A 13,324-nucleotide genomic window follows, 5' to 3' on the forward strand; every position below is an offset into this window, starting at 1 on the left:
AGGAAACATCTTCAGTTTGGGCCCTTTGGGATCAGGGGCGAGGTTGTGTAATCACCTGGCTGAGTGGTGCCGTGCGTGGAAAAATTTATATACACCATAAATTCCCTTAGTCAACAGTTATGGATCCTGACATCGATCGCTTCATTCTGATCTGGGCTCAAGTGTCACTGCATTAGAGCCCTGACCGTCTGTCCCGTCTGAGACAGCACCCCTCCCCCTCCCCCTCCCCACCGCCACCCCTGTTACCCACTTTTACGGGTGCCTGAGGCTGGGCTGCCATCTCCTCCCACCCCCGCAACCCCCAGCTGCAGCCACAGGGCAGGGGCTCTGGAAAGGGCTCTGTTTTGCTTCCAGCTGGGTGTTCACACCTCACACAGAGAGGAGCTGCCCCTTAGGGGTCACCCAGTGAAAAGCAGTGCCTCAGGCGCTCGACACAACCAGATCTTCTCACATGAAAACGGTGCGATACAACAACGCCAAATGCTCTATATTTTAGTAAAACATTTTTTTTTTTTTGTCTTTTGTCTTTTTGTTGTTGTTGTTGCCATTTCTTGGACCGCTCCCGCGGCATATGGAGGTTCCCAGGCTAGGGGTCCAATCGGAGCTGTAGCCCCCGGCCTACGCCAGAGCCACAGCAACGCGGGATCCGAGCCGCGTCTGCAACCTACACCACAGCTCACGGCAACGCCGGATCGTTAACCCACTGAGCAAGGGCAGGGACCGAACCCGCAACCTCATGGTTCCTAGTCGGATTCGTTAACCACTGCGCCACGACGGGAACTCCTAGTAAAACATTTTTAAAACCCTATATTAAAAAAGCAGAGGGACCAGAGAACGCCTGTATCCTGCGCTGGAAGGCATTCTGTCAGCATCTAGAAACATTTTAAACTCTCAACCCTCCCAATCCCAGCCTCTGTCTCCCGGGATCCACCCGTCTCGTGTGTAGGCAGGTGTGCAGCCAGCTGTCCTGAGGCTTTGCTTGTTTGTGAAAAATGGAAAACGGGTCTCAGGTGCCATCAGCCCTGTGCCTCCCCGGTGGCCTCAGGACACAGCCGGCCTCATCACCTTTTATCCCCATTACCCCTCCTCTGCCACATACAGCCTTTGCCGGGACCATCCACGCAAGTGACCCAGTCTGTTCCCAAAGCAGCTGTGATCCGTTCCCACACTTCACAGCCCCAACGGGGGGTGTCCCTGACCTGCCCTGTCTGGGGTCTGCGCTCCCCACTGAGCAGAGCCGCTGTCCGCTCTCCGCCCTGCAGATTCGAGGCGGATGCTGACGGCCGAAGTGGACGCGGCCAGGTATCCGCTTAGCGGGGTCCAGGAACGCTGGGGCAACATCCGTGAACGAGGGACCCTGAAGAGCTTTGCTCCAGGTTTGCTCCAGGCGGCAGAGTGGCGCCGAGGCGGCTGCCGCGTTCTGTAAAGCTGAGATGCTCTGGGACCAGCGGGCTCCGTCTCCAAGCCCCCAGCCCACTGGGCAAGGAAGGCTGTGGGCCCTTCCCAGCGCTCCCTTGGGGTTCAGGTGACCCACCCCCCAAAACACAAAGACCAGGCAGAGGACCCCGGGTCTCCGCGGGCCAGGCTCCAGTTTCAACAAGAGCTGGGCAGCGAGTGGATCACAGCTTTTCGAAAGTAGTGCTATTCTAGTAGCCATGTCGGAACCACAAGTCCAAAACCCAACAGCACCTCCCGGTGGAGGCTGCCTCCCTTTGGAGCCCAGAGGTTCCAGTTAAGCGAGATCCTCAGGCTTCTCCTGAATCCAGCGTTTAGAGACATGGTCGGGCACTGCCCCAAAGGCCACCACATCCCGACCCACCAGCAGCATGGCCAGTGGCCGGGCAGCCCAGCCCCTTCGGCTCCCCACACGCAGCTCCCATACCCGGGAGGCAACCTGCTGACCCAGAGTTCACGGCCTTAAGTGTTAATCTCACCCTGAAAAAGCCCCCAGGGTGACACACACAATAAACCCTCACAGCACCTTCCCCTGTCCCCACCGTGCCCTGCGCCCTGTCCCCCACAGCCCAGACAGGATGCGTGCCTGGGTGGCTGTACCCAACGCAGAGTCGAAGTTTGAGATGCTTCCTCTCCATGCCTTGAGGTCGCCTGGGCTCTCAGTCCTCCCCTGGGACAGACTCAGCCCCACCCAGAATGCTTGACACCTGCAGAGAGGGACCTGCCGGCAACGTCTCTGTGCCAGCAAGCAAGTCCTGTGGCCACGCAGGTCTCAGCAGCCTGACAGCCGCCCACAGCCCCGTGAACCATCTCATGACATCTTCACCTACCCCAAATCCACCGCCAGCCCTGGGGCCTCATAACCCTTTCTTCTCCCATGGGGGGAGCAGAGAGCAAAACCCCAAATCATCACTTGGACGACTTGTTTCAGCCCTACAGCCACCTCCCCAGACCATCGTGCTAGCAGGTGACAAGGTGGAGGACACCAAATTGCCCCTGTGATGGTAGAGTTTGGTCAACATGTCAAGTGTCAGTTCCCACCAACTTCCCCAGGTCCCGTTACTTGGCCCCGGGGCCTCGTCTGCCTCATCCGTAGGTACCCCAGCCTCATTGCCCAACGTTAATCAGAATCTGAGAAGGGCCGGGGATTTCACCCCCTAGCCGCTAACCTTTTGGCTTTTGCCCCTGTTCACATGCAGGGTCTGAGAAGACACGAGAGCCCAGGCTCAGAGACACAACAGTGCATCACGGCACCAACAGTCCACAGCAGCATCTTGCTGCTTCCCACACCCTAAGCACCAGCTCTCATCTGTCCGGGTGGTGGGGTTCCATGGGACCCCAAAGTGGGGAGGCTCAGCTTTTCTAAGTTTTTGGCATTTCTGCTAGCCTTCCCATCAGGAGAGAAAGATGAATCCTTACCCTGGAAGGCAAGCAGATCTTTACAGCAGAGGAAGGAGATTTTATCTTTATGAGCCTGGAGCCTCTCCAGGAAGGGGCTTCTCTGAATTTCTCCAGAGGAATAGGTAGCCCTGCATTTCACTATAGCCTTGCTTTTGAAACATGTTCTTTGCTCTGAAGGCCTGGACCGTGCCAGCGTGTAGGAAATCCATGGGGAAATGTCTCTGACCATCCCATCATTGTGAAGTGTCTTTTCAGATTGCTGGCCTGCGTTTTATTCGCCCATTCACCTTCTTCTTACACACATATATAGGATACAAGTCCTCTGTAAGATATGTGTATTACAGATATTGCAAACAAAAATATCCGATTATGTGACTTGCCCTGTTGCTTATTTAATGTTTCTTATAAGATAGTTTCAACATTTTGCAGAGTTCCGTTTGTTGATTTTTTTTTTGATTTGATGATTCGCTTTTGGTATCCTATCTAAGAAGTTCTTGGGTTTTTAGTTAATGTAGGGTTGATTTACAATATTGTGTTAGTGGCAGGTACACAGCAAAGTGATTCAGTTAGGTATTTTTTTTTCAGACTGTTTTCCATTTTAAGTTATTATAAGATATTGAGTATAGTTCCCTGTGCTGTACGTTAAATCCTTGCTGCTTATCTATTTTATACAGAGTAGTATATGTCTATTAATCCCAGACTCCTAACTTATTCCTCCTCCCCTCCCTTTTTGGTTTGGGAACCGTAAATTTGTTTTCTGTGGCTGTGAGTCTGTTCTGTTTAAGAAGTAATTCATTTGGGGTTTTTTTTTTAAGTTTCCACATATAAGTTAGATCATGTACTATTTGTCTTTCTCTGGCTGCCTTACTTCACTTAGGATGATAATTTCTGGGTTCATCCATGTTGCTGCAAATGGCAATATTTCACTCCTTTTTACGGCTGAGTAATATTCCATTATATATATATATATATTCCAGTGTGTTGTATACCATGTCTTCTGAAGCCAACTGTCTGTTGATGGACACTTGCGTTTCTTCCATGTCTCGGCTGCTGTGAACATTGGGCTGCACATGCGTCTTTTCAAATTAGAACTTTCCTCTTCTCTGGATAGCCCAGGAGTGGGATTGCCGGGTCCTATGGTAGTTCTGTTTTTCATTTTTTAAGGAACCTCCGTACTGTTCTCTGTAGTGGCTGCCCCACTTTACTTTCCCACCAGCCATGTAAGAGGGTCCCTTTTCTCCACACCCTCTCCAGCATTTATTGTTTGTAGACTTTGTGATGACGGCTGTTCTGACTGGTGTGAGGTGATACCTCATTGTAGTTTCGATTTGCATTTCTCATAATTAGTGATGTTGAATATCTTTCCATGTGCTTTGGAAAAAACGAAAAGAAATTTGCATCTAAAATTCGTTCCCATTTTATGAGCTTTGTTGACTAAAACGTGGTCAGAATGAGGAAGAAGAGGTACCTAAAAGGAGGCCGCGTGATAAGATGATAGAACTTGACAACAGTCCGGGTTATTCCATACGCACCTGTGACGCCTAAGCGATGGGAGCAGGTTGCTCGGTGCCGGGAGCTTCCGTTTTCTTATCTGTCTTTATAAAGCAGAGGTGGTTCCTCCCACCTCGAAGGGTGCTGTGAGGCCGTGGTGACCTCATGTAGCTAAAACACAGCCAGCAAAGACCTGGTATAGCGCTGCCTCTCGTTGGATGGTTGGCCTCCTTATCTGTTTGATGGAATTTATGTATCTAAAACACCTCCTTCTCTGTGAGGTCTTGCTGCATTGCTGTTTCTCTGACTGGAAATTAAATTTATAATGCACATCTCAAAAAAAAAGAAAAGAAAAGAAAAACCTCTTGTGCCCCCACGATTGCAAACTTTTTTTTTCCTCTGCATCATTCTAGGCGTTGTGCTGTTTGAGGTTTCACATTTACACTTCTGTTCCATTTTGAGTTAATACCGTGAATGTGGTCTGCTGTGAGGCTTGATGCTTAGTTATTTATTTAGGCCACACCCGCAGCATATGGAGGTTCCTGGGCCAGGAATCAAACATGTGGCACAGATGCAACCTGTGTCACAACCGCGGCAACTCCAGATCCTTATCCCGCTGCACCACAGGGGAACTTCTGAGGCTTACTTTTTTCCGTATGGATATCCAGTTATTCTAGCACCGTTTGTTTTTTTTACTTTTTAAAAATCATAGTAGGAGTTCCCATTGTGGCTCGGGGTTAACAAATCCGACTAGTCTCCATGAGGTTGCGGGTTCGATCCCTGGCCTTGCTCAGTGGGTGAAGGATCCGGCATTGCCATGAGCTGTGGTGTAGGTCCCGCAGATGCAGCTTAGATCCCACGTTGCTGTGGCTCTGGCGTAGGCTGGTGGCTACAGCTCCGATTAGCGTAGGAACTTCCATATGCCGCGGGTGCAGCCCTAGAAAAGCCAAAAAAAAAAAAAAATTGTAGTAGATTTACAATATTGTGTTAGTTTCAAGCATACAGCATGGCGATTCAGACAGATAGATAGGTAGATAATGTGTGTGTATATATATTCTTCTTCAGATTCTCTTCCATTATAGGTCAGGTTATTGCAAAATACTGAGTAGACTTCCCTGTGCTATGCAGCAGGTCCTTGTCAGTTACCTGTTTTATAAATACCAGTGTGAATATGTTAACCCCAAACTCCTAATTTATCCGTTCCCCCCTTTCCCCTGTGGTAACCAACCCTAAGTTTCTTTTCTATGTCTGTGGGTCTGTCTAGACCATTGTTGAAAAGACCCCCCCCCCACCGCCCGCCCCCCTCACTGATTTGCCTCAGCATCTTTCTCAAAAATCAAACGTGTGTGGGGATCTATTTCTGGGCCCTCTATTCCAGCACAGTCCAACAGAAACATAATGCAAGCTATAAATGTCAGCTCCATGGGTCATTTTCAGGTTTTCTAGTAGCCACATTTTCAAAGGTGAGCAGCGATTGGACTTCCATCTCAATGACCCATCGTCTGGTCAACCACGAATACCCCCCCACACACCCCAGTACTGCTTTATGAATGAATCCAGCCAGCCCGGGGCGGTGCATCATGAAATATGTATCAAGGAAAATGGAACAGACTGAAGCGGCCCATAACAGGGGAGCCTCTGCTGAAAGCAGAGCCCATGCATTGTGACTGCAATGAGATGTTCCGTAATCAATGCTAAACATTCCCTCCCAGCCAAGCTCAATACAGCACGGAGCAAGGGGGTAGATTCAGAATCAATACCATGACTAATAAGTTTATTTAACTCAAAGAGGCAAGAAATTGTTCAAGACGGAAATACATCTTAAAGGAAAGGTTAGTTAGAACTCCCATACAATATTCTATGCCAGCCTCATGGATTAAGTCTCTAGAAACAATAGGATGTGAGGTTCAAAAACAAAGATTTAAGGGAGAAATAACATTAGGAGAACAAAGTCTGTGAGTCAGCGTGTCTTTAGAACTATTGACTCGTTAACAATAAATAAACAACAGAGACACAACAAGATGCCAGGCGGAGCATCGCTTGCCCCTGACTCCAAATCCCATAAAATGGCAGAAAATACAATTTTAACAAGAAGAGATACTAGGACTGAACCTGTAGGAGATTTTTTGGGAAGTGCAGAAAGCACACAGGGTGTGGTCCGTGGAGGAATAAAGGACACCAAAAAACGACAGTCCAAAAGCAGGGGAAACGCAGACGCGGTGCGGGGATGCTCCCTGCCCAGGGCAGAGCTGTGAGTGAAACCCAGGACTCCTGGCCCCACCCGCTGACTCTTCCAGTCCATTCCCTCTCTCTGCCAGATATTTGCCTAAATCATTTCATATTTTAAACGCAACCTCAAGGGATAAAACGTTGGCTTTAAAACCCAAACGGGAGAAAATTCCCCATGAAAAAGCAGTCCATACACCACACGGTCTGGCAACTCAGGAGCATAAAGCACAAGGGACCATATTCAGCATCCTGTAAAAACCATAATAGAGAAGAAAATACAAAAAATAACATTGTAACAACAAAAACATCCCCATTCATTCCCACAAGTAACATTTCTTTTATAGTTTCCTGTTTTCAAGTAGAGTTTACATCTGCATAACTATAATAGGCATATACAGGTTTTTGTCCTGTTTTTCACTTAACCTTATGGAAGCATCCCCCATCTTGCCACTGAATCATCCTAGCTGTCGTTTTTAATGTCTACATAATATACTTTGATTATCATTTCTTTTCTTTTTTTCCTTCATTTTGAGCATTTGGGTTGGCTCCAACTCGTGCTATTATAAATAACACTGTAATTAACATCTTTAGTCCCTCGGCTACATTGCAATTGGTTTTATGAATCCAAAGCAGCTGAATTGACTTCTGCGTTGTTCCTTTTCAAACAAAAATTGAAATGCCCTGGTTTCCTGACAAGGAACAGTCTAAATTTAGGTGTACAGATCGAGCCGTGTGACAAGTCAGAATGGCGGTGGCAGAGTTCTCAAAGCATTGGAGACAGTGTGCAGCTTGTTTGTCCCTTTTTGGGGAATACAGTAACCCCGTGTAGCTCCGGTTTAAAATGAACCTCAAGTCTGGTAACTTTCCCCTTGACAGGAGTAATTTTTTTTTAACAGTATCACTTCTGGATGTGTTACTTTCTTCAGACTCTCTCTGCCCTTGACCGAGGTTAAGGTCCGCCACGTGAATGCCTGACTTTCAAGCTATTTGAAACACTGGGTAACACCAGCACCTTTTCTGTTTCTTTCACGAAGTGATTGTCTTGTCCCAGATAAAGCACTGCCTGATGACAGCAGATGGGGGCGACTTTCTTTAAAAAAGGACCCATCAGGCATCTTAAACATTTGGAATGCGACACTGAAAAGTTTAATCTCCACAGATCGAATGAATAGTAAATTGATGGAGCTCAAAATGGGTTATTTTCTAAATAATCAAAGCCATCAAAGGCAAATTTCATAAGTAGAGAGTGAAAGAATGGAGGAGAGAGAAAAATTAATAGTAAAAGTAGCCAGCGTTGACGCAAGACACACAGATTGGGGTTAAATTTTCACTGAAAGTTGATCAGAAGGTATGAAACAGATAAGTAAAGTACCTACAGGCATCGCTGGGAAATTTCAAAACAACAAGGATGAAGGGAAGTCCTGAAAGACTGCAAAGAGAGAGAGAGGAAGGGAAAAACAGAGTGCCTACGAAGGAGCAAAAATAAAATTGGGTCTGCCTTCTTGTTGGTAACAATGGATGCCAGAGATGAAGGAGCAGCAACCACAAAATCTGAGAGTAAAGTTACTTTGAATCCAGCATTTTATGCATCGTCCAAAGCAATTATTTAAGTGTGAGATCAAAATAAAGACATTTTCAGACATACTAGGACTCAAAGCACTTATCAAATCCATAAATCTCTTTGGAACAAGTTAGTCAAAGATTTACTCCCCCGAAACAAACAAAAAGTAATGCATTTAAGTCGGATGCAAGTAACTATAATGAGAAAAAATAAAATCACTCTAACAGTCATCTCACGAGTTTCATATGTCGACAAATGAGACTAGAGGGGAGAAAAAAATATCTGTGGAGGCAATTGAGGATACATAATATTTTAAAATCTGTTACCGAAGACTTCAAATTCTCAACATTCCAGAAGACTTCAACTTGGGAAAGATGTGTCGGCGTGAAGAGAGAGAAGTCTGGCGGGAAATGAAAGGAGTAAAAGCATCCAAAAGATCTCGTCTTATTTAGGAGAAAGTAGAAAATCAGATTAACGCTAGACTTTTTTAAATTTAAGAATAACTATCAACAACAACAACAAAAGACAAAAAAAAAAAAAGAATAACTATCAGAAAATAGAAATGTATGTGTACCTTCTTAATCTCCAGCTACTGGAGGAAAAATGATAAAACAATGGCATGATAATTCCTCAAAAGACAAGAAATAAAACATGAAATAAGGGGGCGGAATGTATTCAAACATATCGGCAGTCACAAGTGAAAACTGCCGAGTTCTCCCACAGAGAGACAAAAATTCTCACACTTTATCAAGTACTCTTCAGCTACCTATATTTTAAACAAGTCACCTAAAATAAATGACGCAACACAGTAAAAATATGCAGAGTATGGGAATGGTGCACATTGATTTCATGGAAGCGGTTACCTCTCAAAGCAGGAGAGGGTCTGGAAATGGGGAGAAGCAAAGGCAGCCACAGTTGTATCTGTTTTATATAATTTCTTGAGAAACCATTCAAGTATGTATAGCATAATAGTATTTTAATGAAATTTGTTCGTAAATAAAAAGATAACAGATTTCCATACTTTTATGTTTCATTGCCTATATATTTGATGTAGTTCCCAATTTTAAGTTCCATTGAAAAACTAAAATCATCATATTTTAATATAGTCCAATTTCATTGTCATGTATAAAAGGTTAATTTTCAAAATATCCAAGTGTAAATTCATGTTCTGAGAAACATTTAATTCTGTATTGTATAAAATCACTCACCCTTACTTTAAAACATAAAATATTAATATTAGAACAGAAACCATGGTTCTCTTCCAAAAAAAATAAAATATATTATACAACGTTTGAAAATAAAGAGATAAGAGGGTGACGTCGCATTAACCTTAAGAAAACAGGCAATTACTGTTATTTCAGTTGTATCTGGAGTAAGATGGAACTCTCTCTGATTCATAACTTGGTATAACTTTAAAACCTGTTCAGGTGAGCACAAAAAGAAAAAAGACCAAAACTCAATGAGACCAAAAATCATCCAGTCATCTCAAGAACATGAAATAATTAAACTGAAAAATAAAGAAAGTGGATGAGAAGGAACTATTAAAGAGCAGAGATTAATTTCAAAACACAAACCTGCAATAGGCAGGATGAAAAAACCAAGAGTCGAAAAAAGAAAAAAAAAAAATACAGAGAGGTCCTGTCGTGGCTCAGTGGAAACAAATCTGACTGACATCCATGAGGATGCAGGTTTGATCCCTGGCCAAAAAAAAAAAAAAAAAAAAAAAATGCAAAGCAAAAAACTGCCCTACAAATCTGTAGTAATCAAACTGGCATAAAAACAGCCACGTAGACGAATGAAACAGAATCGAGAGCCTAGAAATGAACCCATGCATATGGGTCATATTGAATTCAGGTTCGATCCCTGGCCTCGCTCGGTGGGTTAAGGATCCTGCGTTGCTGTGGCTGTGGTGCAGGCTGACAGCCGCAGCTCTGATTCGACCCCTTGCCTGGGAACCTCCATACGCTGCAGGTGCGGCCCTAAAGAGACAAAAACAAGCAAAAAAATATCAAAAAAAATAAAAAAATTTTTCAAGTTTATAACTTTGCTCACATTAGCAAAGTTGCTCCTGTTTTTATTTTGATGTCTAAATATCTATAGAAATGTTACCTTCATCATTCCTACTATTCCTTATTCCTTCTCCTTTTCTTGCCAGAGGGTCATTGATTTTATTACTCTTTGCAAAGATACAACTTTTGGCTTTTTCTTTTTCTTTTTGTCTTTCTAGGGCCGCACCCTCAGCATATGGAAGTTCCCAGGCTAGGGGTCGAATCGGAGCTGTAGCCATCGGCCTGCACCACAGCCACAGTGACATTAAGGCTGGATCCGAGCCGTGTCTGCGACCTACACCACAGCTCACAGCACTGCGAGATCCTTAACCTGCTGAGCAAGGCCAGGGATCGAACCTGCGTCCTCTTGGATGCTAGTTGGGTTCGCTGGCCAATGAGCCATTCGGGGAACTCCTAGGAGTACTTTTTACATTGCTGGAGTCCAGTTATAGGAGCATTTCAGAGTCTACAGTCTGACTGAGTTTGGAGAACTTGCCTCCAGGGGCTCCCAGACCATGACCAAGAGGGGCTGGCCAGGCCAGGGGCCACTTCCGCGGCCACAGCCAGGACCCAGGTCTGCAGGCCTGATCCCCGACACATGGGGGAACACGGCTTCTCCAGACCCCTTGGCATAAGGTGCTAAAGATGGGGCTGAGCCACTCGGGGCTCTCGCTGGGTTCTCGGGGTACAGAGCAGTTTTCGGGCCGTAGCTGGGACCGTGGCAGCTGCCGGGGTGCGAGCCTTTCTCCTCAGAACCTCCTCTTTGTCAGGACCGCTTTGAGCTGCACAGCTGCATGCCCGGCCCCCACAGCTCCTACAGCAGCCCTTTGTAGGTGGATGGACCCCATTGTTGGGGTGGGGTGGGGGACACATGACAAATGTCCTACACAGCCACCCTGCAAATGTCACCCCAGGATTTTTTAGTTCATAGATGGGTTTCTAGATCCCCTCGTCCTGCTGGATCTTGTCTTCTGATTACACGTCAGGTTTGTCTGGGCTTTCCGTGTAGGCTTTCCTTTAGAGTCGCAGTTTCTCAGTCTCTCTGCCGTTGTCCACTGGGGGACGTCCCCTGCCAGTGGTTTGGAGGGATTGAACTCACCGGAAGGTCAGTGACCTTGACCACATCCAAGGGGTGGTGGGTGTACAGGCCCTGAGAAGGGCACGCACACACACACACACACACACACACACACACACACCCGCATGCATGCACACACCCGTCCATTCACTGTTGCTCACAGATTCCCCAAAAGAGATGGTGGATGGCTTTGATTCCTGCCATGCTCACGCCAGTTGCTCGTTCTCATCAGAGTTGCAGTTTGAGTCCCTAGAGGGAATCAGGCAGCTGGGGAAGGACCCTCGTTCGCAGGTAGAAAGGTGTCCCCGAGGAGCCAAGCCTTCTGACTTTTCCCAAAGAGTCAGAGACCTAAATTTCTATTTTCCTGATTCCTGATGTTGGCAAGCAAAATAAAAACAATTGTTTTTTGGTCTTTTTAGGGCCGTACCCACAGCATATGGACGTTCCCGGGGTAGGGTCTAATTGGAGCTGCAGCTGCCGGTCTACACCACAGCCATAGCAACGCGGGATCCAAGCCCAGTCTGCAGCCAACACCACAGCTCACAGCAACGCCAGATCCGTAACCCACTGAGCGAGGCCAGGGATTGAACCCCCATCCTCATGGATACTAGTTGGCTTCGTTACTGCTGAGCCACGACAAGAATGCCAATAAAAACAATTTTGAAACCTTCGATGAGCCAAACTAATAGATGCACCTGATGCCGAACAGACTTGCAACCTCTGATTTATGGCGCGGTTTCGTCGGTAATAAATCCCAGAGGCGATTACATTTCTAGGGCCAGAACTTTGCATCCAGCAGAGAGAGAGAGGTGGGGCTGCGAAGATGAGAGGCACAGCCGTCTCTTCACCATGGAAACCCCGGGAGAGGAGGCTCATTTTTTTTTTCTCCTGTATTAAGAGATCAACGGGAGATTAGTGATAATCCTGTACATTGATGGATACTTCAGGCTTGAGTGCTTGCTCATCTTTAATTTGATCCTTAAAACAGCCCCACGCGTGCCACGAGCAGCCAACACTCTCTAAACCGATGAAAGGGCGATAAGGACTCCCGGAGAGAAAGGGGAGAGCCTGAAAGCTAACAGGAGGACCCAGATGTCAGGGGGCGAGTTCAGAAGTGAGTTCATTTTGCCTGACTTTCACTTGCGCACCCCCAGCCTCCCTCTGGCCGATACGCTCTCCTGGGCTGTGGTTGCAGAAGGAGCCGGAGCGCGAGGGGCACGGCAGGGGCCGCGGTCAGGACTCCGGCCAGTGAAAGAGCACCCCCCCTGGCGAGAGTGATACCGAAAATACCACCTGATGGTTGAGGCTCCGAAGAGGCCCCTGACCTGTTGGTGGGCAGACCTCCGTCCAGTCCACACTCACTGAAACAGCATGACTTGGTGACAGTCTTCATGCTCCAGTGGCTCAGAGGAAAATGAGTCTCGAATCAAAAGTGGGGCAAACACACCCATTAGGATGGCTTCTGTGCCCCCCCCCACCCCGCCCCGGTGCAGGCAACAGCACGTGCTGGCCGGGAAGTGGCACCCTGCGCACGGGAGCCCAAGGTGGGAAGCAGTGCAGCTGCTTAGGGACCAGGCTAGCGCTTCCTCGGAGGTTGTTAGGGGAGGGATGGGGCTTAAGAACAGGGGGTGTTGATGGATTTAAATACATGTTTGCATATCCTCTCAATCAAGGAGCCAGTGATATTTACATACTTTTATTTAACTTGCTGACAGGAGAGCCTCCAGCCCTTCAGTCTGGACGAGCAGTCAGCTGAGACCGTGTGAAGTTCCAGGACAGCGACCGTTACCTCGGTGATCCCGTGGGAGCCTTGCAGCCACGAACGGTAGGAATCGCATCATTCTGGTACCGGGGGAGGCTGTGAGGTGAGTTTTGGGGGGGAAAGCAGACCTCAGGGGTGCTGTCATCAGGGGTATGGATACTTAACACCTGCTCTCCAGGGGGCAGTCCTGATTCGTCCCCGTGTTTGCCCCTTTCCGTGGTGGCCGTCCTCCCATCTTGGCCAATTTCAAGCTAATGTTGTGACCGCCCGGGTCCCAGAGTTGGGAAGAGACGCCCGCG

General features: G+C 47.1%; 1 long non-coding RNA gene across 1 annotated transcript in view; it reads left to right on the plus strand.

Moving 5' to 3' along the window:
• Positions 1-13,088, plus strand: part of LOC102158292 (uncharacterized) — a 150,254-nt gene extending 137,166 nt beyond the window's left edge. Inside the window, exon 5 of the long non-coding RNA XR_014840034.1 lies at positions 12,979-13,088. This is a non-coding gene — a long non-coding RNA (uncharacterized LOC102158292). The remainder of the gene's footprint in view (positions 1-12,978) is intronic.
• The last annotated feature ends 236 nt before the right edge of the window (positions 13,089-13,324 follow it).

This window comes from Sus scrofa, chromosome 3 (assembly GCF_054392235.1).
Source record: "Sus scrofa isolate SSC_HxYL_T2T_F1_AM1 chromosome 3, Sscrofa_HxYL_maternal_Yorkshire_Landrace_v2.0, whole genome shotgun sequence".
Taxonomy (NCBI): domain Eukaryota; kingdom Metazoa; phylum Chordata; class Mammalia; order Artiodactyla; family Suidae; genus Sus; species Sus scrofa.